Source organism: Phyllobates terribilis, unplaced genomic scaffold (genome assembly GCF_046119375.1).
Source record: "Phyllobates terribilis strain yellow unplaced genomic scaffold, ASM4611937v1 Scaffold_60__1_contigs__length_8166268, whole genome shotgun sequence".
In the NCBI taxonomy this organism is placed as follows: domain Eukaryota; kingdom Metazoa; phylum Chordata; class Amphibia; order Anura; family Dendrobatidae; genus Phyllobates; species Phyllobates terribilis.
Genome location: NW_027362820.1, coordinates 6,713,033 through 6,738,328, shown reverse-complemented (window position 1 = coordinate 6,738,328; position 25,296 = coordinate 6,713,033). Strand labels below are relative to the sequence as shown.

Below are 25,296 nucleotides of genomic sequence, written 5' to 3'. Positions count from 1 at the left end.
ACGGTTCACACTGTATAAATCCATGCTGTTTGCATGGATTTATACAGTGTGACCTAGTTGTCAAGCACTCACTTTCCAAGTGATGCTATCGCCTGGAAAGTGCTTGTCAATCTGCATGCGGAAACGCATGTGAACCCGCATGTGGATCCGCATGTATTCTGCAGGAAAAACGCATGCGTTTTTTTCTGCCAGGGAGATGCAGAAATGCTGCAGAAATTTTCTGCTTCATTTCTGCATCGTGGGCACATAGCCTAACAGTTCCCATAGAACACCATATCACATACATAGCAGCAGCTTTTGTTTGGCCAAAAGATTTTGTAAGCCGCCGCCACGACAAGGTAAACTCTTCTGTCCGGGCCCTACTCTACTCTAACCTATTAAACATTTCTTAAAATATCCAGTACTCTATTTAGGTATATTTTTCTTTATTTTTCTTTAAGGTAATGTGTCACATACATTTTTTCAAATAATATCACATACAAAGGGATGTGAGCGAAATACGCTCTCTTCTATGCCTTCCGAACTCCAAATATTAAAATTATATTTTCGAGATCTCGAGGAAATCAATACAGCACAGCCTTATAATGGTGTACTAGGAAAGACTTCTGCTTTATTAACACATGTGGCACTTTAAATAGGGTCAGAGACAAAGGAATAGTTCTCTCTGACCTATGAACCAATAGTAACCTTAGGGGAGTGAATAGTAATGTGAAACCTCACTGCCCATCAGTGTTACTTGATCACCATTACACAGAAGTTACAAGACAAGATGGATACCACATACTCAAAATGGATTCTTTTCTCTCACATTTCCCCCCTTTTGTGACCAATTATGGCATCTCAGTAGGTATATAGGAGTGCGCTAGTCGTGTCCTCGGGACTTTCCTACCTGCTTCACCTCAGTTTCCTACCTAAACACCTATAATTGTATCACAACAATGGATCTGTTCTTGTCTGGGGTCCATAGTATACAATCAGGGGTTCTGTGACACGGTTTTCCTTACATATAAACCTGAGTAACTTAGATGTAACATAGATCAGCGCTTTTACGGCTACATATATCAACAAGCAGAATAATAATAATTGCATACATGTATATATAATCCCTGAGAGCCCCCCACCTAGACCCTTGAACCAATTAGTGGGATTCAGGAAAGGAAATGTTTCTCCCACCAGGAGTCCTTGTTTGCGTCATGTTGCTGTAATCACTTATCCCTTATCTCGATTATCTTCTGTATATCAGTCCTAACCTGGAGATTTCCCATAACGTCCATGTAATGACAACATGCGGGACCGATGATCTGACACATCCCTCCATAGCGGTCAGGTAGTTCAGCACTATGGTGTGTTGTCAGTGACTACAATCAGCTGCTTCTGTATTATATTAGATGCATTAAGGACATCAAGCACCTGGAAGATCTGGTCATCTAGATAATCAGTCGCCTCTACCAGCTTATCCTATCTGGGTTATGAATGGGTAAATTAATACGCTGCTCACAACCTTATTTGCAACCCCCTTTTCTACATGATGAGATTTACCATTGGGTCTGGGATTGTTGTCTGCAGCTCGTCTGTATAATGTGTGTAGAGGGATTGCTTTAACATTTACTCTGATGTGAGGCACTATAAAGGTTGATGGGGTCAGGAAGGCCGGTGTGCAGACCCCTGCAAAGTTATTAGGTAACCACTTGTAGGCCTGATGTCCACATACACTGTACAAACTCTCATAACAGTGTTATTGAATAGACTAGCAATCCATTTAGACAACAAGGTGGAGCTTAATATGTCCATCATCTTTTCCTGATACTAAGTGTCATTTGACATAATATCTGATATCAGTCTTTCCAAGGTGACATTTACACAGTGAAGCTCAGGATTGAGCGTGGCATCGACCGCTACACACTGTGTGATGTCAGTACAGACCTGTTACACTCAGAATACTCAGCTACACACTGTGTGATGTCAGTACAGACCCGTTACACTCAGAATACTGTAGAGAAAGCGACGTCTCTGGATCTTATCTGGATGCAGCTGCAAGAGGTGAAGTCCGGATAACAGGAGAGGTCAACAGGACTAGAAGCCCAAGGCATTCCTGTCTGTCTTAGAGGCGGACCACTCCTGTTAAACAACCACGGCTCTGTCACCCATGCAGCTACAGGCAAACCTACAGCTCTCTCTTTCCTGTTGTTATCTAGCTTAGTGGGAAAAGTGCGGTTACGCAAATAGAACATTTCTTTCAAAGTCACTGGAATGGCTAAATAAGGCATAGTATTGCAGCTCACAGGACTGTGAGTGCAAATCCAACAGTCTTTTGGTAATGTACTCGTGTCCATGTCTTTTAAAAGTACTTGGTGATGTCTAATGAATTTATTATCCCAGTCACCATTCAGAACTTCATTTAATGTCTTTGCTAGAGGCAGTGCCACCACTATCCCCATTAGAACTGGTAAAAAGGTCATCATTCTGCTGGTGGAGTGACTCTTTTACAGTGGCTGGCGTGTATCCAAGTGGATTCTCCCTCAAGCTTCACCGAATGTTGATGTGGTCAGAAGAACTTGGAATGGCCCATCAAATCTTGGAACAAGACTTTTTTTTGACGTGTCTTTTTAGGACCACCCAGTCTCCAGGCTTGAGATCATGTGTTCCAGACACTGATTCAGGGTCTGGAATGGAAGAATACACCTGTTTATCACACTGTTTAGGCGATTATGCAAGGCTTGCACATAGCTAGTCAGGCTGTCATTCTGCATCTGAAGTGACTGTGAGAAATATAACCCTGTTCTAGGTACTGAACCAAAAAGTATCTCATATGGAGAGAGACCTGTTCTTCTACTTGGAGAAAAGAGTTAGAGGCAAGCATTCGGTCAATGGTTTGCTGGTTTCCTCTTTTGCCTCCTGAATCTTTAACTTTAATGTCCCATTCTGTCTTTCTACCTTCCCACTACTCTGTGGATGGTAAGGTGTGTGTAAACCCTGCTCAATTCCCAAAGACTTTAAGATCTCTCTCATGATCTCTCTAGTGAAATGTGTACCTCTATCACTTTCAATCACTTCAGGAACCCCATATCTACATACCACCTCATTCATGAGTTTTTGAGCAGCAACCTTTGCTGTAGCTTTCCGCACTGGATATGCCTCAGGCCAGCCTGAAAAGAGATCAACACACACAAGCACGAACTCGTATACCCCTACTCGTGGTAGTTGTATATAGTCAATCTGCAATCTCTGGAACGGGTAGAGCGGACGAGGGATGTGTTTCTGCGGGGTCTTCACAGCTTTCCCTATGTTGTGTCGGGCACATGTCATACAAGACTGTGTGTGCCTGGCGCCACTCATACCTTGTCTACTAAAGCACACATAGCTGTTTTTGACAAATGTGTTAGTCCATGGATTACCTGGGCCGTCACTGAGTAAAGAGTTCACGGCAGGCAGAGCTTACTGCCCTTTTTCCACAAACCTTGCTCAGTCAGCTGGGCTCCCTGCGTCTCCACTCCTTCTTTTCCTGTTGAACCGCCTGTTTCTGCAGGGATTTAAGAATATCAGGAGTGACAGGTGCCACTGAGGTCACGGTCTGTACCGCTGCTAGACTCTCAACTCTAGGCCTCTTTGCTGCTTCCTTGGCGGCGGCATCCGCACGAGCATTTCCTCTGGCTTCATTGGTGTCAGCTCGAGTGTGAGCTTTTATTCTTACTATGCCAAGCTTAGTTGGTAACAGGAGAGCCTTCATCAGGGCCCTTACGCTCTCTGTGGTTTATAGGTTTTTTCATGTGACTTAGGCAAGATCTACTATCTACACACACATTTGGCCATCTTACCCTTTGCCGCTCTACACGCCTCAGTGAGTGCCCTCAGCTCTGCCTCCTGTGCCGATAGGTGAGGAGGGAGTGGTTCAGCTTTTATTACCTCATGTTGTGTGACCACAGCATATCCAGTGTAGAACCGACCAGCATCTTGGCATTTGGATCCATCTACAAAAAAACTCAAAATCTGCATTAGCAATAGTTCATTTTCCCCATCTTTTCCCCCTTTTTGAATCCAATGGCAGAAGCGTAACTGGATTCAAAACTGTACGTTCTACATTTGAGGAAATAAGGAGGGCACATTGAAGACGAAGTAGCTGGGTCATTGAAATGTGCCTAGGATTTACCTGACTAAGGCCACCATGTAAAGTCATGTTGAGTGTAAAGTGTGACTTTGTAATCAAGAACTATTTCTGTGGCCTTTTCAATCATGGCTTGAACCTCAGAAATGGCTGTAACACAAGAGGGTGCCCCCCTGGCACCAGGAACCAGCCGAGGTGAGTAGTAGGCCACTGGTCTCTGTAGTTGTCTGTTTTTGGGTAATGCAACCTACTGTATTGTGACCTTTCTTTCCTCTGTGAAATGTCTGGTGTATTGTGACATGCCATGTCCTAAGAAGACTACCTTCTGGTGATAAACCTGTGGTTTCTTTTTAGAGGTCTATCACAAAAGTGAGATAGACTCCTGACATGAGACTTGAACAGGACAAAGTAATAAATCGTACTACATACTCTAAACTAAAACATCACAACCTCCAAATATGGAGGAGTCAACAAATTTTCAAAATGAGAAAACATTGCAAAAGTAGACATTATCGGTGAATTCTGAGCACCTTGTGATGGCACTGTCATCCATGAAAATTGTTTATGACCAAGGAAAAATAAATAAATAAAAACAACTAAATCCCGGCAGTCTGGGTGCAGAGGCGCGGAAAAGAACGCATTTTCGAAGTAAATCACCATAAAATGCTTTGATGATTTCTCAAAGAAAAACATTAATTGCATACAGACCCGGCTGCCCAGTATCTATTAAGGAAAAAACAAAAATGTAAAAATATGCCTGGAGTTCATTTTAATCATTGAAATAGAACCTCTAAAATTTGAATTTCTGTCGTTATAGTTTTTATCTAGTGACTTTCAATAATTAGGATGAAGGGAAAAAGTCATTCCCAGCTATCTGCTATGTGAGTGGGGGCTGCTGCACTCCTGTCTCCCCCCACCTTTTTCTATAGTTAAAAAAAAAAAAACTTACTCTCTTTGTTCTGCAAGTTTGCATCAACTCTTACTCCACCCCTTTGGCTACTTGTAACAAATCCCTTGGGTCCTTCCCCCTCCACTCTGGGCGGGCTTTTACAAGTCCCTCTCTAATTGATTTCTTTAACCCATCCACAAAAGCATCTCCCAATATATGTATATTAAGAGTGTCCCCTGGTAAATATCCCATATCTGTCCAAGTCATCTGTAAACGGGCAAAATATTTTTCTACAGTCTCATCTTTTTCCTGAGTGATGTCATTTAAAGATATAGATTGTCCTCTCTGGTTTGTCAATGCCCAACGCTGCAACTTCTTACAATAGTCTTCCCCTGACTCTAATTAGTCTGTAAATATTCTTTTCCAGGTCTGTCAATCAGATAGTCTTTTGTCTGTCCTGTCTCTTGCTTTATAATATGTGCAGTCACATCTCCTCCTTTTGCGTCTACTAACAATTCTAAATCCTGCCATGTTCAGTTCTATATACCCTGTATCTGCTGAATTTGTCTAGCAAAAGGAGCAGGCTTCTCATCAGGGCAGTTGTTTCATCACCTTGTGAGGGGGGCCATGCCTCGTGTGAGGAGCACTGGACCTTGGTATGTGAGAGTATCCTCTATCAGTCCCCCCCCTCTCACTGCTCTCTTCCCCCCTCCCCATCCCATGTAATTAGCTCTGGGGGAGGAGGTGTACTATCAGCTACCACATGAGTCTTTGTTATAACTAGGAGCATTTGGGGAATTTAATTTAGATTTAGTTATCTTGCAATTTGAACAGTTATTTTTCCATCCCAAATACTGTACATGTCCACTGTCCTGGTCCATTATAAGGAGGAGGTACTGTTAATTCTGTCTCATTAAGTCCGTTCAGTCCATTGTCAAAAGCACTTGCACAATACTTTTACTTATAGTGTGGGGAATTTCAGTCATTTCAACACTCTTTTACTATCCGTTATGGCATCCTTGCCTTCACATTATCTGCACATTCTACTTTTTGCTGTCTTTCCATTGGGTTTCTGTCTTCATTTACTCAACAAGTTTCCCATACTTGCCTCAAAATCAGTGCTAGCACAATATCAACAATAGGCACAAAGCCAAGGGTCCAATAGGCAGGCACACAGCCACATATCCTATTATTCTGTATAGTAGTCTGTCACAAAGCCACAAATACTACAATACAGCCCGGAAATGGTCCATAAGATACCCCTCTGGTGAGATGATCAGTCTCATCAGCCAAACAAGATTCAGCAACACAGCAATCCTCTAAGTACAAGTACCACTATATCACAGTCATACACTGATCAGATCACATGCACACAGTTCAAGAAGGCATAGGTAACTCTTCCCAGTTCTTGGACTAGACTATTAATTGCAAAAATAACTCACCCGGATTGGAGGTGACCAGCTCGCAGTAAAAGTGAAATACAATTGTAAGAATAAGCTTCTTACCCTATGCTGCAGCGTTTGAATTCACTTTTACTGGAGGGTCCTCCTCACTCTTGATCCGGATGGTATAATGCGCGTCTAGTCCCGGGACTTTTCGGCACCAAATTCTGTGAGCGAAATACGCTCTCTTCTATGCCTTCCGAACTCCAAATATTAAAATTATATTTTCGAGATCTCGAGGAAATCAGTACAGCACAGCCTTATAATGGTGTACTAGGAAAGACTTCTGCTTTATTAACACATGTGGCACTTTAAATAGGGTCAGAGACAAAGGAATAGTTCTCTCTGACCTATGAACCAATAGTAACCTTAGGGAAGTGAATAGTAATGTGAAACCTCACTGCCCATCAGTGTTACTTGATCACCATTACACAGAAGTTACAAGACAAGATGGATACCACATACTCAAAATGGATTCTTTTCTCTCACAGGGACAAAAACCGTCACACCATGGCCGGACTACATATTAACACCACCTAGTGACCAAATAATACCACATACAAAGAATACTGACACACCATGACTAGACCACATATTATCACCACATAGTGACCAAATAATACTACATACAAGGAGCAAATACCACCACACCATGACCAGACCACATATTACCACGACAGTGGCCAAATAATACTACATACAAGGAACATAGAATTAAACCTCATACTCTTGTTCATGCATATTTGTATCCCACCCTGTATATAAACTGTTTATTGCAGGAAATTCGTGTGAAAACCACCGATGTTAGGAAATACACCCGCATCTGATCTGGTGCAAATCATAATATCCTGGCAAAGGATCATAGAGCCGCAGATATACCGAGCATTATCTATCATATCAACGGGAGGCAAATAGATGCATCATTGTAAAACAGACAAAACAAGTATGTACAAAACACTGGTGAGATTACTGTGGAGCATTGCAATGGTGAATCAGATTAGATGGAACGTACAAATCCATGATATCCAAGAGCTGAATGTATAACAGATCAATGGCAATGGGAGATGTCTGCATAGAGTCTGATGGAAAACCTGATCGTGAGGCTATAGGTATAGCAAGCATTTCTATCTGTATCAATGAAAAACAGATTGTCATGGAAATATTGAAAATCTTTTTCTTCTCCCCTGTCATAGATATTAAGAAGTCTCTCTCTCAGACTCCTCTTCCCTCCTCCCCTATATTAATTGTCCATGGGAGAAGAGCTGACACTTTGGCCAGTGACCTCTATACAAATCAACACACACATGAGAAGGGCCTTGCAAGCAAATGCTGGCCAAAAGCTGCTACCAAACCCAATTAACACAGGCTTGTGATAGATTTACAGGTAACTGAGAAGGTTGTATTCCCAGTGCTTGAAAGGGAATGTAACAAAGGCCTGCAGACGGCCAAAAGCCGATATGAAATAACTAAAGTTCCATATGTCCGATAATAATGGGGCCTATATTTTGGGTGGCAGGGTCCGCTAAGGAACAATATGGATATTTAACCGTCGCTGTAAGCCCCTCTAAGGAGCTGTGGCGCAAAAGTTACAAAATAGAAGACGGCAGCTATACCGTGTGTGGTCTCTGGAGAAAGGTAAAATCATAACGGAAAATATGGGATCACTTTCGGGCCTCTACGATCAACCCACGATAAGTTATTGCAAAAAACAGATATCTAATAAAAATATGAAGGCTGGAGACTAGCCCCCGTGATGTCATCACAGGGGGTATATGGGCAGGTCTCACTTAGGCATAAAAGAATCCACAGAGGATGGATCAGCACTTATGTTGGAAGTTACATATTTTGTGTAGCACGGGTCACTTTCGCTGAACGGCATCGGGAGTGCTTCCCTCCACCTATACTGAGTCATCCCTGCGAACTGTATAGAGTAAGTTGAGAATTGAAAGACACATTACTGTAATGTGTTGCCTGACAAAGGTTTTCCATAGAGTGTGGTGTCCACTTTATGAGATGTTACTATCCCTGTCAGGAAAATATCCAGAAATGGAGTGGAAATCAAAGGTTCACTGACAGTGCATTTTAAATTTAAGGAATAAGAATTCAAATACAAAACAAATTGTGACACTAACTGGGGGTCACCTCTCCATACCAAAAGCACATCATCAACATATCTACCAAACCAAAAAATGTGCTCAAAAAATGGATTATCATCAGAAAAAATGTAGATTTCTTCCCACCACGACATGTACAGAATAGCCAAAGATGGTGAGAATTTGTAGCCCATGGGGGCTCCCAATACTTGTAAATAATATTTAGAATCAAACATAAAATTGTTGTGGGACAATTAATATTTTATGTTATAATGAACCTTTTTAAATTCACAGAATATCCACTATATTTATTTAAATGGTGTTGAACAGTAATGACGGCCAATGCGTGAGGGATGGAGGAATACAGGTTGACAACATTGCTGGTGACAAACCTATATTCTTCCTGCCACACAAACCTGTCAAAAACCCTCAGGACAGACGTAGTATCTTTCACATAGCCTGGTGTTGGAATAACCAGAGGATACAAGTGTTCACCAGCCATTGGCTTAAATTCTCATTCAATGAACCCATACCCGAGATAATAGGGCGAAGGGTGGGGGAGAGGAGATACCCTTGTGTGTTTTGGGGAGCCCATAAAAAATGGGTAAAATGGGATAATCAGGTAACAGCCAGTGCTGAATTTTGTTATTAAACACCGACAAATAAATGCCTTCCTCCAGAATAGTGGACAACATTGTTTTATACAAATTGGTAGGATTCATAGAGAGCACCGGAGCAGATTTCCAATATCAACAGTTCTAATAGCACATACTCCGGGACATCAAAACATTTTGTGTCCATACAGAATAATGATCTCACACATTGTTCTTTCTTTGGTCTTGAAAAAGTTAATTATACTGTAAGGGGTGGAAACAGACAGAAACACCTTAATATGTGTGAAGCCTTCCGGATCTGACGTGTAAATACTAAATACCCTTCGGGTAATGAATTTCCGCAATGACCTGTTTTACATCTATTGATGAAATTCATACTGGTTTATTCCCAGCAGACATCTATATGGTGACATTCCAGGTTTTCTGAATTTATTTTGTGTTTTACTGGTTATTATTTGCCGGTGTACTTATTTGCCTTTCTGTATTTTGCGCTATCATCGCTGATTCATCTTCGCAGAACGCACATAAATGATGCAAATATCTTAAAGATTTTTCAGCAATGACGGAGTATTTCCATTGCAATGTTCTGCAGCTTATTTATCTCCCATTTCTCATATATTTATTTTTGTCTGTTTTTTCGCAATATAATTTAATTATTTGTTTTTCATTGATACAGATAGAAATTCCCTGTAACGGGTCTGGGAGGCGGAACCTCTGAGCTACTATACAAGGGGGCGGTCCTTGTAAGGGAGCGGGTGGCGACCAGGCAGGCAGTCACAGCAGGTGACCGGGACAGTCTCTAGAAGAACGGGCAGGAGGTCACGGCAAGTGACCGGGGCAGTCTCTGGATGAACGGGCAGATGGTCACGGCAAGTGACCGGGGCAGTCTCTGGGTGAACGGGCAGATGGTCACGGCAAGTGACCAGGGCAGTCTCTGGGTGAACGGGCAGATGGTCACGGCAAGTGACCGGGGCAGTCTCTGGGTAAAGGGTTGGTACGACCTGTGGCGGCTGATGGTAGACGTGAGCTCCCAGGTGAGCAGGCGAGAGTCTCTGGATAAACGGGTGGTCACAGCATGTGACGGCGGAGCCTCCAGGAAGACCAACAGACAGGCGGCAGATGAGCGCTCCCAGGTGAGCGGGCAGAAGTCTCTGGACAGGCGGGTGGTCACAGCACGTGACGGCAGAGCCTCCAGGTAGGCTAGCAGACAGGCAGCAGATGAGCGCTCCCAGGTGAGCGGGCAGGAGTCACTGGACAGGCAGGTGGTTACAGCACGTGACGGCAGAGCCTCCAGGTAGGCTAGCAGGCAGGTAGCAGATGTGCGCTCCCAGGTGAGCGGGCAAGCTGGTCCATAGACAGACTGACAAGAGTTGGAAGGCAGACCGTCGGACCTCAGGCAAGCAGGCAGGTAGTTGATGTGCGCTCCCAGGTGAGCGGGCAAGCTGGTCCTTAGACAGACTGACAGTAGTAGTAAGGCAGACCGTCGGACCTCAGGCTAGCAGGCAGGTAGCAGAATATCAGGCAGGAATAAGACAGCAAGCTGGCAGGAATCTGGCAGGTATCTGGCAGGTAACTGGCAACGGGACCTGAGGGCTGAAGCAGAGTAGTGAACAGTGCAACAACATTCCTCGGGCACCTCCATTTTGGAGGAGGTGCCTTATATATGGTGAAGTCCTCCGGCCATTGGCCGGGGACTCCTTAGGACAGCGCGCGCGGCCCCTTTAAGAGGGAGGGAGAGCGCGCGCGCGCGCCCTAAGCACAGTGGCCGGGAAGGAGCGCGCGCTGCCAGCAGAGCGGGAGGAGGACGCCGGGCACGGAGCAGAGAGGTGAGGGGAGCAGCGTCCCTGCCTAGCAGAGGGCAGGGACGCCGGCGCTACATTCCCGCTACATCCACAGCTTCACGATTTAGTTCTGCATCAGATATTTGTTTTTGTCAGTTTTATTATAATGTAATTACCTGTTTTTCGTTGATACAGATAGAAATGCTTGCTCCATCTATAGCCTCACGATCAGGTTCTCCATCAGACTCTATGCAGACGTCTCCCATTGCCATTGATCTGTTATACATTCAGCTCTTGGATATCATGGATTTGTACGTTCCATCTAATCTGATTCGCCATTACAATGCTCCACAGTAATCTGATTCGCCATTACAATGCTCCACAGTAATCTGATTCGGCATTACAATGCTCCACAGTAATCTGATTCGCCATTACAATGCTCCACAGTATTCTGATTCGCCATTACAATGCTCCACAGTAATCTGATTCGCCATTACAATGCTCCACAGATTGGGGATAAGGGGTGCCATGCATATCAGGATAGGGGATGAGGGGTGCCATGCATACCAGGATTGGGGGTGAGGGGTGCTATGCATAACAGGATTGGGAATGAGGGGTGTCATGCATACCAGGATGGGGATGAGGGGTGCCATGCATACCAGGATGGGGATGAGGGGTGCCATGCATACCGGGATAGGATGGTGGGGGCAGCAGAAATACCAGGAGGGGGGCAGCACATACCAGCATGGGAGACTATATACCAAAAATGCTCGCCACCCGGGCATAGAACGGGTTCAATAGCTAGTTACAATATACAGGAGCATGATCTGACCATACAGCAGTTCCTACCTGAGATGTAGGTTGCCATGTAGGCAAGTGACGGCTAATTAAGAAAAGGACTATATGGCTATGCATATTGTGTAAAGGAGACGTATAATCCTTTACGTCTGGATGTAGTATCATCCATACATCAATCGGTTGAGACCAAAGCACAATTAGCAAAGCTTTTGTTTGTGTTTTAGATTGGTGACTCCAGCCCCGGGACGCGTCTAAAGAAGGATCCAAGACAAATTTAAAGTCACCTCCAATGATGATAACGTCCTCCGCAAAATATTTTAGTTTGTTTAAGTAATGACGGCATGTCTCAATTTGGTCACAATTAGGGAGATAGAAGTTTGCCAAAGTCAAAATTTTGGAGTATATGGAGATCTTAACAAACATATACCTCCCCTCCGTGTCAGACAGAGTTTCTACAATAGTATGCAGCAGTGATCTGTGGCGGCCGATACTCAGCACCTTAGCCTTTAAAACAGCATTTTTCTGGGACGCCAAGATGAATAATATCTATTAGTAATCTGAGGTACAGTATATGATCGCCTCTAAAGTGTGACTCCTGAAGAAAGAGAAAATGTACGTGCTGTTTATGCCTTTGATAAAACACTTGAGCTCCTTTCTCTGGAACATTAAGTCCTCTGACATTCAATGAACAAGTTTTGAGTTGTGCCATATTATATGAAAAAAAGGAGGAATGGAAGAGAGAAAGATTAAGAGAGGAAGTATAGACGGTAGATAGTAACGTCTACCTCTCAGTGTCTAAGAAGTATAGATTATGAATATATCAAAACAGTAGGAAATTGTGAAACAAGCAGATCCCAATGCAAGTCCCTAACTGGGGGTTGTCTTTACAGGCGCAAGTCAAACTTTCAGTTCTAGGATTCCTATTAGGTGGAACCATGGAATATAAAGCAAGTAAAGTAATAAAGCCTGATATAACAGTAGTATCATGTGAACTCAACTTATACAGTGCCTACAAGTAGTATTCAACCCCCTGCAGATTTAGCTGGTTTGATAAGATGCAAATAAGTTAGAGCCTTCAAACTGCAAACGAGAGTAGGTTTTATGAACAGAAGCATAAATCTTACAAACCAAAAAGTTATGTTGCTCAGTTGAATTTTATTAAATTTTAAACATAAAAGTGTGGGTCAATTATTATTCAACCCCTATGTTTAATATTTTGTGGAATAACCCTTGTTTCCAATTACAGCTAATAATCGTCTTTTATAAGACCTGATCAGGCCGGCACAGGTCTGTGGAGTTATCTTGGCCCACTCCTCCATGCAGATCTTCTCCAAGTTATCTAGGTTCTTTGGGTGTCTCATGTGGACTTTATTCTTGAGCTCCTTCCACAAGTTTTCAATTGGGTTAAGGTCAGGAGAGTGACTAGGCCACTCCAACACCTTGACTTTTTCCCTCTTGAACCAGGCCTTGGTTTTCTTGGCTGTGTGCTTTGGGTTGTTGTCTTGTTGGAAGATGAAATTACGACCCATCTTAAGATCCTTGATGGAGGAGCGGAGGTTCTTGGCCAAAATCTCTAGGTAGACCGTGCTATCCATCTTCCCATGGATGCGGACCAGATGGCCAGGCCCCTTGGCAGAGAAACAGCCCCACAGCATGATGCTGCCACCACCATGCTTGACTGTAGGGATGGTATTCTTGGGGTCGTATGCAGTGCCATCCAGTCTCCAAACGTCACGTGTGTGGTTGGCACCAAAGATCTCGATCTTGGTCTCATCAGACCATAGAATCTTGAACCAGTCTGTCTCAGAGTCCTCCAAGTGATCATGAGCAAACTGTAGACAAGCCTTGACATGACGCTTTGAAAGTAAAGGTACCTTAAGGGCTCGTCTGGAACGGAGACCATTGAGGTGGAGTACGTTACTTATGGTATTGACTGAAACCAATGTCCCCACTGCCATGAGATCTTCCCGGAGCTCCTTCCTTGTTGTCCTTGGGTTAGCCTTGACTCTTCGGACAAGCCTGGCCTCGGCACGGGAGGACACTTTCAAAGGCTGTCCAGGCCGTGGAAGGCTAACAGTAGTTCCATAAGCCTTCCACTTACAGATGATGCTCCCAACAGTGGAGACAGGTAGGCCCAACTCCTTGGAAAGGGTTTTGTACCCCTTGCCAGCCTTGTGACCCTCCACGATCTTGTCTCTGATGGCCTTGGAATGCTCCTTTGTCTTTCCCATGTTGACCATGTCTGAGTGCTGTTCACAAGTTTGGGGAGGGTCTTAAATAGTCAGAAAAGGCTGGCAAAAGAGATCTTTAATCCACACATGTGAAGCTCATTATTCTTGGTGCCTGAACTACTTCTTAATACTTTAGGGGGACCAAACAGAATTCTTGTGGTTTGAGGGGTTGAATAATAAATGACACTCTGAATTAACTTTTAACGTTTAAAAAAAAAAAAAAAAAAAAAAAAAAAAGTTGCTGCAGTGCATTTCCCACTTCCAGGCTGATCTACAGTACAAATGTCACAATGCCAAGTTAATTCCGCATGTGTCAACCAGCTAAATCTGCAGGGGGTTGAATACTACTTGTAGGCACTGTATCCTGGTCTAAGATCTTATATGAACTTAGACATTCTATATAGTGGAAGAGTGGCACCTAATGCTCTATTTAGATATATCTAATTATATGCTTAAAGAAATAAGTAAGCATCTGCAAACTGTCTCTCATCAGGGAAGACCAGATTCATTTCAGGAGCTCATATGATTGGCAGGTTCCTTTCCCACCTGCTGCATCACCATCAAGTTCCTGATCCATTGAACGCCTTCTGTGATTTGCTGGAAGTCTCTGTGGCAATGGTGGAGCAGGTGGCCAGTCAGATATATGGAATGTCCAGGGCATCACAAATAGGTCTCATGTTGCTTGGATCTTTGAAAATATACAGCTGTAATGGGTACCCCCAGGAGTACATCAGGCCATTTTCCCGGATGGCATCAAGTAGTGGTTTCAATACCCTTCTTTTAGCAAGTGTCATTCAGGATAGATATGTGAGCAATTATATGTGTTTTCCATTTAAATCAGCAGGATCCAACTCCTCTGCTTTCCTCACAATGGCCTCTTTTACATTGAAAAAAATGTATGCGACAGATAATGTCCCTTGGACACTCAGGATCTGGGCCATGATTGCCTATTGTACGGTGCACCTTTTAAATCTCCAGCTCCTTATCAATAGGATCACCAAGGATATTATGAATAATGATCACAGTGTTGGCATGATCGCTTGTGCATTGATGCTTTCAGGTATACCCCTTATCCAGATATTATTGTGATTTTCTTGATCATCAACCATATTAAACAGATGGTTTATTTACTGTCTGTGAAGATCCAGTGTTAGTTTCTGAGCATTATGATGGCCTCTAACTTGGACGACAATATCCTCTAATCTCTGTACCTTGTCAGTAAGCTGTGACAGGATAGAAGTGAGGGGACGTATTTCAGTATTGGATGTGGTCTCCAGCCTCTGAATATATTGCTCCATATCTTCTTTAGTAGGGATAGACGCAATCTGATATACAAATAAGTTATGTTGTTCCCCATATCAGAATAACCTGTGGCTGGGGGGTAAATGTCCCTGTGAAGCAAGCACTGCTCAGTATGGGGGCTTTGGTGAGAAAAAGGGAGATTTGTGGAGCTGTTTTCCTGTGAGGCCTACATTAAGAGAGAAGTTGGTGCAGGACTTACAGGCTGGAGCTTTCTGGCATCATGAAGGTTAAGACTGCTTCTTTTTCCACGCTGAGGTGAGGCAGTAATGGAGCAGGAAGATAAGACCTTCCATAAGAAACGCTGCATACCAGACATGCTGACAGAGGTGGAGGACCTCAGATTAAACTCTGATCTCTTCTTTCTTTCCCATATCGGACTGCATGTTTGAGGCTGTAAATTGCTTATAATTCCCCCAAGAACACGGTCTGAAGAGAGTGCTTTCAGTGTGTGCATTCTCTTGGTGCTATGTCCAGGCCATGTCCTTCCTGTTGATGTATAATACGTCTGAAGGTGGCGGTGATTGGGGGCAGGATTGTGTGATGTAACATCCTTACGGAAACGCGATGGAAGCGGCGCCAGAACAGGGAGTGTGTATGTGTGTTTTTATTTTAACAAGGCCAAACATAATGAATGAGATAGAGTTGATCTAGTAGTGGACAACCCCTTTTATGAAGATACAATTTTTGGTTAAAAATGAAAAAGGCTTCTCCCCTGTGTGACTTCACTGAAGTTTGTTAAGAGTTGATTTCCGTGTAAAACATTTCCCACATTAAGAACATGAAAATGGCTTCTCGTCTGTGTGAGTTCTCTGGTGACTAAGAAGTGATGATTTCTTCACAAAACATTTCCCACATTCTGAACAGGAAAAAGGTTTCTCCCCTGTGTGAGTTCTCTGGTGCTTAACCAAATCTGATTTATCTTTAAAACATTTCCCACATTCTGAACAGGAAAAAGGTTTCTCCCCTGTGTGAGTTCTCTGGTGCTTAACCAAATCTGATTTCTGAATAAAACATTTCCCACATTCTGAACAGGGAAAAGGCTTCTCCCCTGTGTGAGTTCGCTGGTGATTAACCAAATCTGATTTATGGTTAAAACATTTCCCACATTCTGAACAGCAAAAAGGCTTCTCCCCTGTGTGAATTCTCTGGTGCTTAACCAAATCTGATTTCTGGTTAAAACATTTCCCACATTCTGAACAGAAAAAAGGCTTCTCCCCTGTGTGAGTTCTGTTGTGCTTAACCAAAACTGATTTATCTTTAAAACATTTCCCACATTCTGAACAGCAAAAAGGTTTCTCCCCTGTGTGAGTTCTCTGGTGCTTAACCAAATCTGATTTCAGGTTAAAACATTTCCCACATTCTGAACAGGAAAAAGGTTTTTCCCCTGTGTGAGTTCTCTGGTGATTAACCAAATCTGATTTCTGGTTAAAACATTTCCCACATTCTGAACAGCAAAAAGGCTTCTCCCCTGTGTGAATTCTCTGGTGCTTAACCAAATCTGATTTCCAGCTAAAACATTTTCAACATTCTGAACACGAAAAAGGCTTCTCATGTGTGTGAGTTCTCTGGTGCTTAACCAAATCTGATTTCTGGTTAAAACATTTCCCACATTCTGAACAGGAAAAATGCTTCTCCCCTGTGTGAGTTCTCTTGTGCTTAACCAAACCTGATTTCTGGCTACAACATTTTCCACATTCTGAACAGGAAAAAGGCTTCTCCCCTGTGTGAGTTCTCTTGTGCTTAACCAAATCTGATTTCCGGCTAAAACATTTTCCACATTCTGAACAGGAAAAAGGCTTCTCATGTGTGTGAGTTCTCTGGTGCTTAACCAAATCTGATTTCTGGTTATAACATTTCCCACATTCTGAACAGGAAAAGGGCTTCTCCCCTGTGTGAGTTCTTTTGTGTTTAACCAAACCTGATTTCCGGCTAAAACATTTTCCACATTTTGAACAGGAAAAAGGCTTCTCCCCTGTGTGAGTTATCTGATGTCTGATTAAACTTGATTTCTCTGTAAAACAATTTCCACTTTCTGAACAAGAAAATGGCTTCTCCTCTGTGTGACTTCTCTGGTGATTAACAAGATTTGATTTCTGGTTAAAAAATTTCCCACAGTTGAAACATAAAAATCTATTCTCTGCTGTGTGAATGCTTTGATGTTTAAGAAAAGACTTTTCGAGGGAAAAACTATTTCCATACTCTGAACATGAAAATGGCTTCTTTGCTTTAGGAGCAATTTGTTTTTTAATGCTTATTTTGTGACTTTGATTTTCCTTAGTAGTCGGTAATGAATCAGAAGACAGGACCTGTTTCAAAGGAACAGATGACAGATCTTTGCTGTGAAGGGATGATGGTATATCTGGAGTAATAGCATTCACTTCAATTGTATCCTGTAGGATCTCAAGATCATCTGATTTAAAAATTGAAGATGTCAGCTGTCCCTCTGATCTCCTGGTACAGTCATCTGCTAAGAATAAAACCAATTATTATTTATGGATAACATATCCTTAAAATTTATATTGTTGAATATTTCTACTTAAACTCTCCGTAAAAATGCACTTTATGTAAAAGTATCATTATCTACCAAGAAAACATCACAGAAAAATAAGCTTTACCAACACCAAATCAGATAACAAATGCACTAGCATTTTAGTGTTGGTTGGGTGTACTGGGGTGCACTTATATAGTGCTGGGCAGCCTTTCTGCCCAGTATGGACATCATCAGTATCCTAAGCCAGACACAGTGCATCAAACCTACCTGTGTGACTGGCGTCCTATGCAAGCTTCATCTGTGTGCATCTTTAATACTAGGCAACCACCCTCTCCATGAATTGGTACGATTATTGGTGTTAGTAAGGCTGTATCTTTTTATGTGATTTTTTTAAATTTTGCCCTATGTTAGCCGTCATTATTCACCAAGACAATAACAGTTCACAGTTTAATAGAAAACCTCATAGGATGAACCAGTGGATCGTAGTGTTCAACTGTTTGTTAATTCTGCCTCCCAAATATGGAATAAAAAGCCACCAAACAATGTTATGTAGGGGAAAATAATATCAATAATAACTTCTACTCATCTCACAAAAAACAAGTCCCCACTCAGGTCCATCATCTGTCAATGGAAAACCAGAGGTTTCCACATTATTAGTGGCTCAAAGGCTTTTGAAAAGCAACATGGCTTCCATAAACCAATCCAGCAATATCCGCTCTCCCAAAGTCAGATCTCCCCCTCACTTCTGAGCCTTGCAGTGCACCCAAAACACATTTAGCATCCATGTATTTGACATTACTATAGTGAGAAGAACCCACTTAATTGATGGTGTGTGTCTCCTGGAGCACAATCTGGGCACTATGTGTTGGGTAATGAAATTAGATATTTGTAATTTTCACTCTCCATCATCCACTGCGTGCTAATTTCTGGAAAGTGCTTGTGGAGTCAAAACAGTCACTACTCCTATAGATTATTTCACTGAGGGTTATAATTTCCAAAATAGTGTCACTTTATGGGGATTTCCACTGCTCTGGTTTTCTGCATTTTGGTCACATGGTGTGTCTCCTCTGGGATCTGGTCCTGCGACGTCTGCTTCTGTCACCAGGAGCCGCCTTATTCATACTGCAGGCGGCGCTGGTGATGGAGGAGACATCAGAACCAGAAGCTCTGGACCGTGCAGGCTCTGTCCAGCCACTAAGATTAGGGTGCTTGGGACCTGTAGTACCATACAGTCTGGCAGTATGGGTGTGTGTGCTGTCCAGCTGGAGTAATCTGCCCCCTGCTTCAGCCAACAGGAAAGCACCGCACCCTACTAAAGCTGGAAGCTGCCAGATACAGCCTTGTCCTCCTCTGGTTCAGTCCTCTGTGCTCAGCTCCCGGCTTGTGTATTTGTTTCTGTTGTGACCTCGGCCCGTTTACGGACTACTTTTGTGTGATTTTGTATTTTCTCTGACCTCCGTGTTCTGACCCGGCTATCTGACTATTCTTCTTGCCATCTCACATCACAGAACATTAGGTAACACTGTGGCCCAAGCTTAGGGGGTCTCTGTCTAAGTCCAAATCCATGTAGACGGGTTATAGGATGATGAGCAAGGCAAACCCTGGTATCTGGAAAATGCAGTAGATAGCGCTAAGCCTGTTCGTGGTGGCCATCTTTTGAGCTGCCATGTGACCATGAACAGTGCCCCCAATACATTGTGTCTGCAAACTATCCCAGCAAGATCTGCATTCAAATAGCTAAATGTCACTCCTCCACTTCTTAACCTGCCATGTGCCCAGACAGTAGTGTACAACCGTATATAGGGGATTGTCAGATTCAAGAGAAGATGGAATATTATTTGTAAGGTCCATTTGTTTCCTATTATCCTTTGTGAAGAATTCCAAAGTTATCACCATATAAAGTCACACACGTCAGATTTGAAAAATGTCAGAGATAGGTGCTGGGAAAAGAAGTTGTTTCTGCGTTCTCTGGAGTCACGACAAACCATTAGTATGGATAAAAATGTAGGTTTATTGTCTACGCGTTTCAGAGACCACCGACTCCTTCCTCAGGACAACCGTACATAACCTCTTTAACGGGTTTAGTGGTTTAACCACATAGCGGGTTTGGGGGAGCAGATGAAGCTCTCCATTTCTCAGCTCTTTGTGGTTGTTTTTTTCTTTCCATTTTCAGAGCATCCTTCAGTTAAGGGTAAAACAAAAAAAGCAAAAGCATTCAGTCAACGCCCAGAATATAAATACCACGATACCACAAACCATTCAGCAGTTTTGCAGACATTCTGTAAAATCAAAGTAAAATTCCACGTAATCTCTCAATTTGTGCTTAAAAAAAAAAAAAAAAAATATCTCCACAAAACTCAGTTTTGCTCCTCTCCATGGAAATCTTTAGTAAAGGCGAAAGATTTTTACGTTCTGAAGAGAAGCCAGAGTATTTTTCCATAGATTTGAAAAATGGGCCCAGATAGGAACACAAAACTGTCTGCAGGAAGGGGTTAAATCAGAGTATTTTGGGCACTAACTACTATAGTAAAAACTGTGAGTATAGACAATAACACATCTACTGAAATGATCAAACTGAACAGTCTCCATCAGTAATAAATGAGTAACTAGTGGTGAAACCTCTCTGGGGTAATTAGAGTATGGGGCTCGGTGGCTCTTGGCAATCTAAACTATGATAAGGGACAATATTTTCTATCCGATGAGTTTCAAGAACAAATATTAGACATTTAAAGTGAACTTTTTATAATAATGCAGAGATGAGGCGTCTTAAATTTAGCTTAGAGATATATCATGGCACAGGTGTAATGTTTTCTGTATAGTTTATCACAATCTGGTTTGAAGTTAGTCGGTTTTAAAAGAAATTGAAAAGTCAGGATAAAGGGAAACTCTGTTGTTATTATACAGAAATTCACACTTGGCCTCACTGCACATTTAATGTTGTCGATCATAAAAGTGAAGTTTGGCCAGAAAGACTGGACCTGGTCTTGTAGGGACCATATGAGGACATTCAGCAGCACAGAAGGGAGAGAAGGTAGATTCAACCAATAAGATATCAGGGTTCTAGGAAGCCAACAGCATCATTACCCTCCGCTTTCTCTTACAGGACCATCATAATATTTTTCTTCAAGTGATTTTCTGGCTTTGTGGTTTACAGATCTGGGCAGGTAACGTCTCCTAATCACAGGGAGTAGGTGGATCCTCCAGGTTGTAAGTTCTATGGAAAAGGGTTTCAATGCCCAAAATCATTTGAACAGTTTTGGGTGGAAGAGAATGTTGTGGTCTAGAGGCAAAATGGTGATCACACGATTGTGATACAGCCGGACTACACAACCGATAAAGCAGCCACAGCCGGTGACTGAGAAGAATCTGTGACTTCTCAGCATTTAGTGGTTACTACTCACCTGGGTAGTCATATGTAGGAATCTCCTCTTTACACCGCTCATCACCCCTCACATATGTCTCTGTAGTATTAATATGGGTCAGATCTTCACCCTAAAACAAATATTGTAAAAGTCACAGACAGATGGAGAAGTCACATCTATGATCAACTCTAATCCTGCCATCTCCACCGTTCTCATTACACAAAAGGAAAACACATAATACTGGTGGATAAAACAAGACTGAACACAAGACCTTCACAGCCGTCTACACATCATAGGGGAGATCTCATGACACCTTCTCTCCATCTACCTGATGATCCTGAGGAACATTGGGATCTTCTTGTTTACAGTCCTGTGGAAGAAGAGGACGGGGACATCTCTCTGGTGTTGTCCTCTTACTGGATAGATCTGTAGGAAACACATACAGGGACTGAATTCATTCTTTACATACAGATAATTATAGGCCGTGTGTATTTAGTCCTGTCTATTACCTGGTGATGTGAGGGGCTGGGGAACCTCCATCATGACGTCTTTGTACAAATCTTTGTGTCCTTCTAAATACTCCCACTCCTCCATGGAAAAATAGACAGTGACATCCTGACATCTTAGAGGAACCTGACACATACAATGATACAGTCATCCCCCAATCATTTAATAGCGTTACTGTATAATGTCCCAGCATTCCCAGCAGTGTCACCTCTCCAGTCAGCAGCTCAATCATCTTGTAGGTCAGTTCTACGATCTTCCGGTCATTGATGTCATCATGTATGAAGGGGTGAGATTGAGGCCCTGTGATTGGGCTCAGGGGTCTTTCCCATCCCTCAGACACAGGGTCCTGACAGCACTCACTAGAGGTCTTCACTAATATGTAATCCTGGTTATGGAAAGACATATAAATAAATCTCACTACAGAAATTTCCAGAGTCCTCACCACTCCAGTTCTGTCCATCTGTTATTCCCATAGATAAGAATGATGTAATGTGACGTCATCAGAATCTCTCACCTCTCCAGTAAGCCGGAAGAGGATCTCTAGGGTGAGGTGTAATATCCTCTCCGCTATTTTGTCCCTGTCCATATCCATCTTTGATGGTTCCATAAGGAAAATTCTCTTAAATACAAGATCTTCACTGAGAGGATCTGATATTGTAGGGACCTGAATGAGAAGATGATGAGCCTATGTAACATCATAAAAATCCTGTGTAATAATACAATTACTGGAGATAATAAGGGAAACATATGAGGAGATTTATTATTTTACAGTATTTAGTTTTCTGCTTTACATCTAGTAATAAAACCTATATATTTTAGGCCACAAACAAGCAGTTTCTTCCTTGGAGTCTGCAGCTGAACACGTTTCTCATAGACTCATCTTCCTTATTGCTAATTCTCGTCTGATTTACGGACACTGGAATCAGCATTAGCAATACTGCAGGAGATATTCATTACACGTGACATGAGAAATAACTACTTCATGAGAACAACATCTTCATCTTCTACTACGGCTCTTGAAACATATTTAGCCAGAGTCCGTCACTGACTACATCTCCACCGGCCGTCTATATGAATGTTTCCCGTCTTCCCCGGACTGTAATCTTCTATCACGTTAGTTCTCATGTCTGAACAGAAAAAAGGCTTCTCCTCTGTGTGACTTCTCTGGTGATTAACAAAATTTGATTTCTGGTTAAAAAATTTCCCACACTTGAAACAAAAAAAATCTATTCTCTGATGTGTGAATGTTTTGATGTTTAAGAAAAGACTTTTCAAGGAAAAAACTATTTCCACATTCTGAACATGAAAATGGCTTCTTTGCTTTAGGAGCAATTTCTTTTTTAAAGCTCATTTTGTGACTTTGATTTTCCTTAGTAGTCGGTAATGAATCAGAAGACAGGACCTGTTTCATAGGATCAGATGACAGATCTTTGCTGTGAAGGGATGATGGTATATCTGGAGTAATGGCATTCACTTCAATTGTATCCTGTGGGATCTCAAGATCATCTGATTTAAAAATTGAAGATGTCAGCTGTCCCTCTGATCTCCTGGTACAGTCATCTGCCAAGAAGAAAACCAATTATTATTTATGAATAGCATATCCTTAAAATTTATATTGTTGAATATTTCTAATTAAACTCTACGTAAAAATGTACTTTATGTAAAAGTATCATTATTTACCAAGAAAACATCGCAGAAAAATCAGCCTTAGGGTATGTGCACACGATGCAGAAATGCTCAGGATTTTTTCCTGAGCGTTTCAGCATCTCTCTGGCAGGAAAAAACGCATGCGGATTGTACATGCGGTTTCCTGCCAGGGACATGCGGAAATGAAGCGGTCTTCACTTTCATTTCCGCAGGCGGGTTGACAAGCGCTTCCCAAGCGATTTTAGCATCACTTGGAAAGTGCTTGTCAACTTTACACTATATAAATCCATGCAACCGGCATGGATTTATATAGTGTGTGAATGTCAAAAAATAAAAAATAAATCTATACTTTACCCTCTGATGGCCCCCGGTGTCCTGCTTCATCGGTCCCGGCTGCCGGCAGTGAAGACTTTAGGACCTTCCGACGTCAGCGTCACGTGACCCGTCACATGACTCTGACGTCAGCGAAGGTCCTTCATTCAACCGCGAAGTGCCCGGGAAGACAGCAGGATGCAGCGCGGGCCGTCAGAAGGTGAGAATACATATATTTTTTATTTTATTCTTTTTTTTTTAATGGTACCTGGTTCTGGATGCGAGTCCCCTCATCCACACCCGGGTACCATCCGCACATTAGACCGCATGAAAAGCGCATCAACATATACAGTGATGCGGATTCCATGCGGTCTAATGCAAGTCAATGGCGGCAAAAGAGCAGCGTTTCCGCAAAATTAATTGACATGCTGCGGATTTTTGACCGCAGCGTTTACGCTGCGGAAAAATCCACATCATGGGCACAGCACATGCGGATTTCAATTGGGGAACATTGCTGCCCTTCTACCATGCGTTTTTCATGCATTTCCGCGGCGTTTACGCAACTGCAAAAACGCCGCGGAAACGCATGAAAAACGCATCGTGTGAACTCAGCCTTACTAACACCAAATCAGATAACAAATGCTTTAGCATTTTAGTGTTGGTTGGGTGTACTGGGGTGTCTGGTCTGTCCATGTGGGGTGCACTTATATAGTGCTGGGCAGCCCTCCTGATCTAATAGTATGGGCATCATCACTATTCTAAGCCAGACACTGGGCATCACACCTACCTGTGTGACTGGAGTCCTATGCAAGCTTCATCTGTGTGCATCTTTTTTTTTTTTTTAAATCAGATATTTTTTATTAAAAGACTTTTTATAACATTATACATAAACAACAGTGAGGCATCACTAAACTAGCAGTGCCTCTCAAGACCCACCCGTTCCCCTTCCCCCCACCCATAACAGCCCCAAGAACCATATGGCAAAAAACTAATTTTGTTGCAAACCGTATACCATCATATAGCTTATCCGACTGTTAAAGCATTACTAGTTTGATCCATGGGTACAGAGCTTAGTATCTAATAATCAGTAATTAGTTATACAGAACATGAGAGACCACAACATTTTAAATTCAAGTGATATTTAAAATAGACATAATATGATAACCATGAAACATATTCCATTTACCCCAGATTTTATCACATTTACGTATAGCCTTCCGCTTTTTGTACACTCCCTCTTCTAATCTCAATAAAAGACGCATTCTATCCTAAAATTCCTGGAGCCTGAGAGGGGAGGGATCCAACCAATGTGCGGCTATAAGCTTTCTGACCTGGTATAGAGTCCTCTTAACAGCTATTATTTCATCCTCTTCACATCCTATTATTTCTACAAGGCCTAATACACACACTTTAGAATATAGGGGTAAATTACACTCAAACACATCATTAATGTATTGCACACACTCATTCCAGAATACAGCGACCCTCCTACACAACCACATCATATGCATAAGATCTGCTCCTTCCTCTCCACATTTTGGTCACGTACTGTCATTCCTTGCCCCAATGCGCTGTAGAAATTTGGGGGTTCTATATACCCTATGTAATAAGTACAACTGTGAAAGTCTATGTGCCTCACATGTAGATAGAATCGGAACACTCTCCACCACATCTTCCAACTCCTCTGAGGATATAGTACCAATGTCGCGTTCCCACCTCTCCTTA

The 25,296-nt window shown here is 42.5% G+C and overlaps 1 protein-coding gene, 1 non-coding gene and 1 pseudogene across 2 annotated transcripts in view; all 3 read right to left on the bottom strand.

Annotated features, from left to right (window-relative positions):
• Positions 1-25,296, bottom strand: part of LOC141192393 (uncharacterized) — a 240,367-nt gene that overhangs the window by 202,211 nt on the left and 12,860 nt on the right. The window lies entirely within an intron of this gene.
• LOC141192345 (uncharacterized) overlaps positions 1-25,296 on the bottom strand; it is a 68,802-nt pseudogene that overhangs the window by 37,323 nt on the left and 6,183 nt on the right.
• On the bottom strand, positions 20,061-20,175 carry LOC141192405 (U5 spliceosomal RNA). The gene has a single exon (XR_012265878.1). It is a non-coding gene; the product is annotated as a U5 spliceosomal RNA (small nuclear RNA).